This window comes from Heterodontus francisci, chromosome 25, assembly GCF_036365525.1.
Source record: "Heterodontus francisci isolate sHetFra1 chromosome 25, sHetFra1.hap1, whole genome shotgun sequence".
In the NCBI taxonomy this organism is placed as follows: domain Eukaryota; kingdom Metazoa; phylum Chordata; class Chondrichthyes; order Heterodontiformes; family Heterodontidae; genus Heterodontus; species Heterodontus francisci.
In genome coordinates, this window is record NC_090395.1 from 62,859,532 (window position 1) to 62,872,163 (window position 12,632).

Genomic DNA, 12,632 nt, shown 5'->3' on the forward strand with positions numbered 1-12,632 from the left:
TCTCCGTGGCGCATTCCTGGGCGAATGTATGGAGGTTGAGAGTTGCCCAAATGTCAAAACCCCCCTCTCGGCCTTTCTGGTGGGGTCCAAAGGAGTGCAGAGCACGACGTTTGGCACTGGTATGGCTGCAGGAACTGCCGGAAACATGCCAAAGGTGACACATGACCGCCTACGGGGTTCCCCTCCGGATTTTCTGTTAGGGTTTACTCCCTTAGCCTTGGTCTCTCCCGAGACGCCCACAAGGCAGTGAACCACAAAAGGAGATATTATGTCAGATGACCAAAAGAGGTAGGTTTTAAGGAGTGTTGTAAAGGAGGAAAGCGAGGTGGAGAGGCAGAGGGGTGTAGGAAGGGAATTCCAGAGCTTAGGGCCTAGGCAGCTGAAGGCACGGCCACCAAGGGTAAAGCAATTAGAATCAGATTTGTTCAAAAGGCCAGAATTAGAGGAGCGTAGACATCTCAGAGGGTTGTAGGGCTGGAGGGGAATACAGAGATAAGGCGGTATCAGGCCATGGAGGAATTTGAAAACAAGGATGAGAATTTTAAAATCAAAGCATTGCTGAACGGCGAGCCAATGTAGGTCAGCAAGCACAGGGTTGATGGGTGAACAGGATTTGGTACGAATTAGGGCACAGGCAGAAGAATTTTGGAGGCCTCAAGTTTACAGAGGGTAGAATGTGGAAGATCGGCCAGAAGTGCATTAGAATAGTCAATTCTGGAGGTAGCAAAGGCATGAAAGAGGGTTTCTGCAGCAGATGAACTGAGGCTGGGGCGAAGTCGGGTGATGTTACTGTGGTGGAAATAGGCAGTATTAGTGATGGTGCGGATATGCAGGGCAAACAAAGCCAGGGAATACACAATAAATGGGAGGATATTGAGAGGGGTTGAGCAAGTGAGAGACCTTGGAGTGCATGTCCACAGGTCCCTGAAGGTGGCAGGACAGGTAGATAAAGTGTTGAAGAAGGTATATGGAATGCTTTCCTTTATTGACTGAGGTATAGAATTCAAACGCAGGGATGTAATGCTGGAACTGTATAAAACGCTGTTTTGGCCACAGCTGGAGTATTGCGTACAGTTCTGGTCACCACATTACAGGGAGGACATAATTGCTGTGGAGAGAGTTACAGAGGAGATTTACAAGAATGTTGCCATGGCTTGAAAATTGCAGCTATGAGGACAGATTGGATAGGCTAGGGTTGTTTTCCTTTGAACAGAGGAGGCTGAGGGGTGACTTAATTGAAGTGTACAAAATTATAAGGGGCCTAGATAGAGTAGACCTGTTCCCCTAGCAAAGAGGGGGCACAGATTTAAGTTGATTGGTAGAAGGATTAGAGGGGGCATAAGGAAAGACTTTTTCACCCAGAGGGTGGTGGGTGTCTGGAATTCGCTGCCCAGAACATTTCTTTTGGGCCTCCTTATCTCGAGAGACAATGGATACGCGCCTGGAGGTGGTCAGTGGTTTGTGAAGCAGCGCCTGGAGTGGCTATAAAGGCCAATTCTGGAGTGACAGGCTCTTCCACAGGTGCTGCAGAGAAATTTGTTTGTTGGGGCTGTTGCACAGTTGGCTCTCCCCTTGCGCCTCTGTCTTTTTTCCTGCCAACTACTAAGTCTCTTCGACTCGCCACAATTTAGCCCTGTCTTTATGGCTGCCCGCCAGCTCTGGCGAATGCTGGCAACTGACTCCCACGACTTGTGATCAATGTCACACGATTTCATGTCGCGTTTGCAGACGTCTCTATAGCGGAGACATGGACGGCCGGTGGGTCTGATACCAGTGGCGAGCTCGCTGTACAATGTGTCTTTGGGGATCCTGCCATCTTCCATGCGGCTCACATGGCCAAGCCATCTCAAGCGCCGCTGACTCAGTAGTGTGTATAAGCTGGGGATGTTGGCTGCTTCAAGGACTTCTGTGTTGGAGATATAGTCCTGCCACCTGATGCCAAGTATTCTCCGAAGGCAGCGAAGATGGAATGAATTGAGACGTCGCTCTTGGCTGGCATACGTTGTCCAGGCCTCGCTGCCGTAGAGCAAGGTACTGAGGACACAGGCCTGATACACTCGGACTTTTGTGTTCCGTGTCAGTGCGCCATTTTCCCACACTCTCTTGGCCAGTCTGAACATAGCAGTGGAAGCCTTACCCATGCGCTTGTTGATTTCTGCATCTAGAGACAGGTTACTGGTGATAGTTGAGCCTAGGTAGGTGAACTCTTGAACATTGGTGGAGGCAGAAACCGTCAACTCATTTAAAAGGTACCTGGACATGCACCTGAAGTGCTATAACCTGCAAGGCTATGGACCAGGTGCTGGAAGGTGGGATTAGAATGGGCGGCTAGTTTTTTCAGCCGGCGCAGACACAATGGGCTGAATGGCCTCTTTCTATGCCGTAACTTTTCTATGGTTCTATAGTTCTTTCTATAACTAGGTTGTTTAGCCAGGCCATGTGCATGCAACTAAATGGTTAACCTTCCTTATTTGTTGCTGCCATCAATTGCAAAAACACAGGTAGAAACATTGTCCAGAGCAAAAGCATAAGTCCAGCCCTTCAACTTCAAAAGCTCCTCCACTGTAATGGCTACTCAAATATCCACTTGCCCTGTTTCAGTGACAGTACCAATTTAGTACCAATTTGAACTGAATTAAGAGTGTTTTGTGTTGTGAACTTACAGCTACAAGGAACTGGATTGAAAGTGACTAACAATGTTCCTCAATAATTAAAATCTTCATTAAAATTCTGACCAAATGCTGCTAACCACCTTCTGATAGCTTTGTAAAAATAAACTTTCTCATTTATTAGGTTTATGAGGTTGGAGTTCCATTAGTTTTTTGGTGTGAAGAAATTAACAGTCTATAAACAAGTTCATTTGACTGTTGCTGTTTATTAGCATTTACGAACACTTGCATTTATTATTTTAATAGCTGTTAATAGAGTAATGGTTTTGTTAAATCTTCTGTGTATTGTTCTATTGAGGTGAGATAAGTTTTTTTTACACAGTAAGCTGCTGTGACCTGGAATGCACTGCCTGAACGGGTGGTGGAAGCAGATTCAATAGGAACTTACAAAAGGGAATTTGGATAAATATTTGAAAGTGGAAAATTTGAGAGCTATGGGGAAAGGGCAGGGAAACAGGATAGTTCTTTCAAAGATCTGGCACAGGTAAGATGGGTCGAATGGCCTGATGCAAGATCAGGTGTGAATTTAAGAATAAAAACTTTTGGCAGTTCTTTCAATTTTTTTCCATATTTTTCTCTAAGGCTTCTTGTACTATTCAAAGAATTTTGTGCACCTTTCATTAAATCTAATGAAAAGAAACAGAAGAAGGCAACCCTTTCATTCCATCACCCCCCCATCACCAATATCACGACTGTAGCTGGCAGGATACATTAATGCCACAAGATCACAATAAATAAATTATTCTTGCATGTCTCTTTTAACGCACAAGAGATTCTCCAAAGGCATTTAAATTCATTGTTGATAAATTTGCTCTAAAATTTGAATTTGTGCCTCATACCACACAGAGAGATGTGGGAAGGAATTGACAGGCAAGACTATAAGAAGGTATTGAAAATAAAGTTGTCTTGCTTAGATCTTCCCTGAGCTCTCAGTTGGGGAATTGCTTGTGACGTAGGTGAGAAAAAGAATTTAAAAGAGAAATGGACAAGACCTGGGGAGAAAATAAGGATTCGAAACTGAAAGGATAAAGATTGCTGTGGTTGAAATCTTACATTGTTCATTGTAACAAAGTTAATACTATAAGAGTGAAAAATTGCTGATGTGATATCAATCGTTCACAAAATACAGAAGCGCTAGCAATCTAGCTTGCTTGACATCTGTCAAGGCGAAAACGCAATTGGAAAAGAGCCTTTGCAAACTATTAATCAAGACTGAAGGTAATAAATAAAAGCCAACATGGAATAATGACTGTGAAGTGTTGCCTAACAAACAATACAATTTTTGATGGATGAAACTAGGTTCATGCATGAAAGAAATGTGATCTATTATTTATTTTGCACTTCCAGAATGCATTTGCACAATTTTTTACAAAACTTTCATAATTAAAAAGAAGGCTGACATGATCAAGAGGGGTATTGCAACAAAAAATACAAATAGTTTTCAAATAGTAGTTATCTATATTGGACAATGGGAACAAATGGAATCCCACACCGATCAGTTCCATAGCCTCTTCCATTCACAGCATTTCACCTCAACAAGCAGATTGTAAGCAGAATATTTCAGCTTTCTGATCATCCTAAATTGAGTGAGATGTCAAGATGTGCCGTGAAGTTAGAAATTATTTCAATAGCTTTATTTAGTATCTGGGCAGATGAATAGAAAATAGCACTTAGTGGTATTTACTGGAAATCATTTGTGTTAAAAATATTACTTAAGAATCAAATGATTACAAGATTAGGATTATTTAAGACGAAGCTCTTGGGCTGTGACATCATGCATCTTTTCACTAGACAGAATTTTAGGCTTCTATTGCATATCTGAAGAGATAGTTTTCGGGTGGGCTATCCGAATTATCTTGAATTATGTCGTGACATTTTTATCACAATGTTTCATTATGTATTTTGCAAAACAAAAAGTTATTATTTATTACAATTGTGTAGTTCCCAAGTTCAAGAAGGAATGCAATCCTGGGAAATATCAGTCAGTTCACTTCAAATGTAGGAGAAAGTCCAGCCTTAAGTAAGCAATTTAACATCATTATTGGGATTGATAATAATAAACAAAAGCTACGATGGGCTTATGCAAGGGATGTTGTATGCAAAATAATTATTGCAATTTTAATATTATTGATGACATCGGTCAAGGTCGCTAATAACGATTATGAATGGCAGATGTCCCCGGACTGGTCCCTGCAGAACCCCTGTGGTGGGCAGGGAAAATTCCACAGCCATCTGTAAATTGATTTCACAGATATAATTAAATGCACAATTTTAACTCCCCCAAGAACCTATCAGAATGCTGTCACCTACAAGCTAAGATCACACACGGCTTAAAGAGCTTTATCAGCAGAGAACTGAGAAAGCACAATAGGACAGAATAGGGAAGGAATAGACGTAAAAGAAACATATGATACTGTTAAGTTCACCACTGAAGCATTAGTCATTTCCCCTTTGCGATGAGATATGTTAAATAATTCATTTGAAGCCATGTTCTAGTAACAAGGCAATTTGATTAAGAAGTTATTACTTTATAGGAAGACAGGAAACATTATTTTGTATGGACATGTACAAAAATGACCTTAATTATGACATTTGAAACTAAGCAAGGGTTCTGTAATGGGGAAAGAGTTCCAGATTTCCATAACCTTTCATGTGAAAAAGTGCTTTACAATTTCATGGACAAAAGGGCTGAACTCAAGAGGTGAGGTGAGAGTGACTGCCCTTGACATCAAGGCAGCATTTGACCGAGTATGGCATCAAGGAGCCCTAGCAAAACTGAGGTCAATGGGAATCAGGGGGAAAACCCTCCGCTGGCTGGAGTCATACCTAGCACAAAGGAAGATGGTTGTGGTTGTTGGAGGTCAATCATCTGAGCTCCAGGACATCACTGCAGGAGTTCCTCAGGGTAGTGTCCTAGGCCCAACCATCTTCAGCTGCTTCATCAATGACTTTCCTTCAATAATAAGGTCAGAAGTGGGGATGTTCGCTGATGATTGCACAATGTTCAGCACCATTCGTGACTCCTCAGATACTGAAGCAGTCCGTGTAGAAATGCAGCAAGACCTGGACAATATCCAGGCTTGGGCTGAGAAGTGGCAAGTAACATTCGCGCCACACAAGTGCCAGGCAATGACCATCTCCAACAAGAGAGAATCTAACCATCTTCCCTTGACATTCAACAGCATTACCATCGCTGAATCCCCCACTATCAACATCCTAGGGGCTACCATTGACCAGAAACTGAACTGGAGTAGCCATATAAATACCGTGGCTACAAGAGCAGGTCAGAGGCTAGGAATCCTGAGGTGAGTAACTCACCTCCTGACTCCCCAAAGCCTGTCCACCATCTACAAGGCACAAGTCAGGAGTGTGATGGAATACTCTCCACTTGCCTGGATGGGTGCAGCTCCAACTACACTCAAGAAGCTCGACACCATCCAGGACAAAGCAGCCCGCTTGATTGGCACCCCATCTACAAACATTCACTCCCTCCGCCACCGACGCACAGTGGCAGCAGTGTGTACAATCTACAAGATGCACTGCAGCAATGCACCAAGGCTCCTTAGACAGCACCTTCCAAACCCGCGACCTCTACCAACTAGAAGGACAAGGGCAGCACATACATGGGAACACCACCACCTGCAAGTTCCCCTCCAAGTCACACACCATCCTGACTTGGAACTATATCGCCGTTCCTTCACTGTCGCTGGGTCAAAATCCTGGAACTCCCTTCCTAACAGCACTGTGGGTGTACTTACCCCACATGGACTGCAGAGGTTCAAGAAGGCAGCTCACCACCACCTTCTCAAGGGCAATTAGGGATGGGAAATAAATGCTGGCCTGGCCAGCGACACCCACATCCCATGAATGAATCAAAAAAAACTCCTAAAAGGCCTAGATCTAATTTTAAGATGATGCCCCTCACTCTGACCGGAATTTTACCTTATAAAAACGGGAGTCCTCCAAGGCGGCCGAGGTGTAAAATGGCGGGCGATGATTCGGGTTGGGTCCCCGAAGTCATGACGCCCAAGCGCCATTTTACTCAGGTCGGACAGCAGGCGAGATCAAGGTGCCACTCGCCATCCTCTTTGCGTCAATTAACGTCCAATTGAGGTTGTTAAAAAACGAATTGGCAGCCATTTTACGTCGGTTGTCAAATTTTATGGCAATAAAACGAGTCGAAGTGGGTGTCAGGAACCCAGCAGCTTTAAAAGAGTGGCAGGCAGTGGCTCTATGAAGGAGTTGGAGGTACTGTTTTTGGTTCATTATTCAGTAATACTTCTGTGCGTGGCTTTTAAGTTTGGGGGTTTTTTTGGCTGGTTCACCAGGGGTCATCTGAGTGTTAGTCACTCATGGTTGGGCCATAACAGTATTGATTTATTAGATGAAGGGGAGGGGGTTGTGATTGCCTGTCCTTACAGCAGACTGTACTAATTACATCTCTGGAGTATGCATCAATGGGAATTGTCCACTTGGAGGCAGCTCATCTAATGAGGAAGACTACGCCCCAAGGAGGGACAGGAGGAGAACTGGCCAGTGGAACCAACAACCTGCTGGCCAGGTGCAGCCTCATAATGGGGGAGGAGGAGAAGGTGACAGAGTTCCCCGGGTTAAAGCCTGGCTACCCGACGCGAACCTGACTAGACCCAACAACGTGTCAGGTTTGGGTTGGGTCGAAATTCCGAGTCCAGCATTTGGGCTTGGATCGGGTTGGGCTAGACACTGCTTCCGGGAAGTCACAGGATCAGGCTTACCCATGATTCCCCACAACTTCAGCTGCAGGAATAGCCTGCTGCCGGAACAGATGAAGGAGATTCGGGTTGGGCCAGGTTGGGCGCAAAAAAATATTAAAGGGCTTGAGCCCGGGTTGGGTTCAGGTTGGCTGTGGACGGGTGGGCCCGGGTCGTGTTTTAATTTTATACCCGAGCCAGGCTTTACCCCGGGTGCAACCACCTGTCAGGAGAGGAACCGGCCCAGCAGGCAGGGTCTACTGCCCCCGTTTGAGCTTTCTACAAATGTCAGAGCACCAGTGTCGAAGAAGACTGCACCTGTCACAGGAGACTGTCCCATCTCTGTGTGAGATGCTGGCAGCGGAGGTCGCTTCCAACTGTGTGGGTGATCATCCAATGCCGGTCGCACTGAAGCTAACAGTTGCACTAAACTTCTATGCATCAGGCTTGTTCCAGGCTTCATCAGGAGATATATGCAGAGTATCTCAATCATTAGAACGTCACTGCATTGTGGTGACTGATGCCATATTCAGGCGTGCCAACCAGTTCATCAAGTTCAAGACAGACACCGCCAGTCAGGCCAAGAGAGACAGAGGCTTCAGCACCGTCGCTGGGTTCCCCATGGTCCAAGGCATGATTGACTGCACTCATGTGGCCATTAGAGCACCTACAGGTCAATCAGGGGCCTTCATTAATCGAAAGGGGTTTCACTCAATGAATGTTCAAATCATCTGTGACCATCGTAGGGGAATATTGCAGGTGTGTGCTCATTATCCTGGAAGCAGTCATGATGCTTTTATTGTCCGGAACTCCCAGGTGCCAGCACTGTTCAGCCCTCCTGCATGTCTGCAAGGATGGATACTAGGTGACAGGGGTTAACCGCTGAAGACATGGCAGATGACACCGGTGAGGAACCCAAGGAATGAAGCAGAGTAACATTACAATGAGAGCCATGCGACCACCAGAGTGACCATAGAACAGACGATAAGTCTTCTCAAAATGTGATTTAGGTGTCTCGATCACTCAGGTGGTACCCTCCAGTACTCGCCAGCAAGGGTATCTAGAATTATTGCTGTCTGCTGCACTTTACATCACCTGGTGATGGAGAGGGGGGAGGGGCCCTGGAGGATGATCTAGTTCAGCGTGATGCATCCTCAGACGAGGATGGTGATATGGATGAGGAGGAGGAAGAGGAGTCGCAGCCACTTGAATGGCTGGGAGGGAGCTGGAGGTTTGGGGGAGTTGAGTGCAAGGGAGACCCGGGAGGCTGTGATACTCAGGCGTTTCTCCTGAACGGAGGCTCATTAACCAGAAACTGACATGGCAGTCTGAGATGAGGCATTAACAGGAGCTGGAACCACAGAGGCACTCACCATCAGGAGAAAATCTCAGCTGATACCGGCCACCTTTCCATCAAACACCACACAGCCCTAATGTGTCACCTTCCAAATATCCTTCTCATGCAGAACAACCAAATCGCCTAAAACATCAACATTGACTTGTGACATATGTAAATGCCAAGTGAAAAATGTAATACATTTTAATGAGTTCCAACATCAAATAAATATTTACAAATTGCACCAGTGAACCCGGAGTGCTGTTAGTGTGGTTTTTTTAAATGTTTGCAAGTGCTCACACATGTGGACAATCCCTCGCTGCCAGCCACAACAGAGGCAGGCAGCTGTTCAGGCTGCCACGTTGCTTTGGGTGACTTTGGCAGGTGCCCTCTGCCTGCCCGAGGCCGTGTGGGCCGCAGCATGTTAAGGTGACCCTGAGGAGTCTCAGGAACACCTTCTGACACCCTGGGATTATGTGGTGCTGATGTCACTGGCAGAGGGGACAAGGAGCTGCAGGATGCATCAGGAATGCCCTGAGAGGAGCCCCCATATGAAATCTGCTGCTGCCCCTGTGCCCTCTCAAGGCTCAATTGGTCCTGTCAACTGACCTCAGAGGGATGAGCAGCTTCCAAATGTCGCCTGAGCATCCGAGGCAGATCTCTAATGCACTGCCCCATGTCAGTGGAGGAAGCCTAATAGGCAAATGACAGGGACTGTGCGGCACTCATAGCCGGGATGGAGATCTCCAAAGTCTGAGCCATAGCACGCAAAGTCTCTGGTAACTCCGCCAGATCTCCACGCACCGCATGTTGCACCTGTGGCATCTCCTGCCGAATGGATGTCAGCAGAGGCTCATCATCAGCTTGTGGCTCAGCACTGGCCTGGCCTCCCACAGTCCTCCGAGTGTCAGAGGCATCGGCCGGTACTGCCTCCGGCAGCTGGTCTGGCACTTTGTGTGGTGCTGACACCAGGTTGTGTCCACAAATCTAAGGGGGCACGCATGCCAACCGAGGTGAATGTCTCTGAGTTGGCGCTTGGTGTGGTGAGAGGATGTGATGCTGCACCCTCTGAGGTCCACTCCTCCTCCTCAGAGGTGGGCAGATGAGCCCCGGAGACTCTGCCTGGCTGCTGCCGTGTTTCACTTGCACGGAAAATCAGAATGATCAGTTGTGATCAGCACTCCTGACTGGAGGACATGTCATGGACTGCAGTGTGGGCACATGTGTGTGATTTTAAGTTTATGAGCGCCCTTCATTGCCTAAAACAATCACCGAGGCCGCCGCCGCCCGCCCCTCAACCACACTCTGGGGAACTCACCCTCCTGGCCAGGTTCACCAGACTCGCCAACAGCTATAGCGCATCCTCCATCCTCCCCTGCAAGCGTCAACTCATCCTCCTCCAATCTGGTCAAAAAGGCAAGATTGGTCACTCCGCCACCGGTCTGAGCCCTCTCACGGGCATTATGTGCCATCTTCTCCTGTGAAGACACAAGGCAATTAGTTAAGACCCTTGACTTGAAAGATCACCCACTCACCCCTTGGGCGGAGCACTGTATCTGAAACCAATGCCAGTGAAGTGCATGGATGGCACACCTCTGGACCACTGTGTGTCACAGATGTGCCCAGTGTACAGCCCAAGGCATGGCTGCAGCCAATCACTGAAGATGGATGGCTTCGACCTTGCAGCATCAGTGCTCATTGACCCTCCCGTATCAGTTAAAAGCTACGATGACTGCGGAATGCCCCTTTCCCTGGCAGAGCGCAGAAGATCATTGACTCACTAGTGGCTCTGGAGTCATGACCTCCTCACTACCCTGCAGCTGCTGACCTCCTCCGTTACCTCCAGCCACACCTTCTTGCTGACCTGGGGAGGTTTCCTCTTTCCATCTGATGGGAAGAGGACCTCCCATCTTGCTTCAGCCTCCTGAAGGAGGACATGCAAGGAGTCCTCTGAGAAACGGGAGGAGGGGGCGCCCATGCGGCTGCAACTCCCTTCCATCGCCGCCAGCAGGTTCTGGTGGGCTTCTGTTTTATTTACAATTGTTGGATTGGTGGGCACTTTAATTTTTCCTCCAGTCCTTTCACCCTCAGGCTGCTGTATTTCTTTTTGCAATATGCTGTTGCTGCTACAAACGAGATGTTTGCTGCCGGTAAGCCTCTCAGAGCTACAGGGGTTGCTGAAAGCCCTTCTAAATAGCTTTCAGCAACCTCTTCCAGCTCTAGCCCCGCCCCCGCCAATGTTCGCCGTCCCGCTCGCACGCGCACGTTTCATACAGAAATACGCCGCCGAGCCGCTAATTGGCTGCTTCATGCGCGATAGCGGTGGCAGCTAGGGGCAGAGCGGGAGCAGGTTCTGCACCCACTTCTGCCTCCCCAAACACAATGGCAAATTCAGCCTCTGTGTCTACTCGATTGAATCCCTTTATCATTTTAAACAACTCTATTAGACCATTCCACAACCATCTAAACTCTAAGAGAATGCAAACCAGCATTCTAATAAATGCAGCCACTAATAATTTAACTCTTTAAGTCCCAGTATCATTCTGGTGAATCTATGCTATACCTCCTCCAAGGCCAATATATACTGCCTGAGGTGTGGTGCCCAAAACTGAACATTGTAATCTAGATGTGGTCCAACCAAAGCTCTGTACAACTGAAGCATCACTTCCTCACTTTTATATTCCAACGCTCTCAAGATAAAACCTTGGTTTGTGACTCTCCCTTCTCTCTCTCGAAGCTAATATTAAATTCAAATATATTATGGTCACTATTTGCAAGATGTTCTCTTAACATATGATTATTAACTTGGGTTCCTGGCATCACAAAACGATACTCTGGACTTTTTCAAGAGGGAATGAGAGTAAATTGGAAGAAAAAGATGAATTACTGCCTCCTTCAAATATCAAGAAATACTTAAGAGGACGATTTATTCTGTTTGGTATGTGTCCACAAAATAGCGTGAAGACTTCTTATATTCAGAATTTCTTGCAAAAACATTAATTTTTTTGATTAAACCTTTCCACCACACTTACAATGTCATTGGCACATAGCAACCAAAAGAAACTTGCTCTTCAGTGATGTTAAGGAGCATCGGAATCCAATAGATATCTCATGAAATTTCCTGTTAGCTAAGTAGGATATGGAGAAGAATCAGTCCCAAGGTTATTTGTAGCAACCTGGTAGTCCTAATGAGTGGGAGTGAACATCCAGCACTGCATTGTAGAAGGAAAATTAATAATTGCAAAAGAATAAGTTAGCCCTTTAAGTACCTTGCAATGTTCCAAAATACAGAAGATTTCAATCACATAACATCAGAAAAACTTTACTCATACAATACATTTCTGACACAGAATATTTTAAAGTAGTATCACAGAAGTACAAATGTTAAATAATAGTTTAACTTTTTATGACCTAAGCAAGCTAAGCATTTTCAAAAAGAAAAGTCTTGATGCAGAAATTCTATTTCAGTGCTTTTGTTTTAATTGTCAGTAAAGATCACTGGTATTTTTGGTAACCTGAATGGAAAAGAATTAGTCAGACTTGTTTGGGCAAACACCCGTGTCTTAAGTGACTCCTAAAACTGCTAACTTTGCAGTCTGGCTAACAAGAAAAATAACTTTGCTAAATGAGGCTATGATTTTGCATTTAGCAATTTGACTAACCGTGAAGTTAACTCTTAATTTTTCCACCAAATGTTCAATTTTTTCAATCGGATAGAGCAATTGCAAATATGATTTCTGCAAATTAGATGGTCCACCATCTCTTTCTAATGGCCTGTAGGGATGGTCAATAAATGTTGCCCTTGCCAGTGGCATCCATGTTCAGAAATTTTAAAGGCTTTTGTGGCTTCCTGTGAATAATGGCATTGCAGAAATATCCCTGAGCATAAGCAATTGA

The 12,632-nt window shown here is 45.8% G+C and overlaps 1 long non-coding RNA gene across 1 annotated transcript in view; it reads left to right on the forward strand.

The window, feature by feature from the left end:
• LOC137383926 (uncharacterized) overlaps positions 1-12,632 on the forward strand; it is a 402,194-nt gene that overhangs the window by 358,668 nt on the left and 30,894 nt on the right. The gene's annotated exons all lie outside the window — the stretch shown is intronic.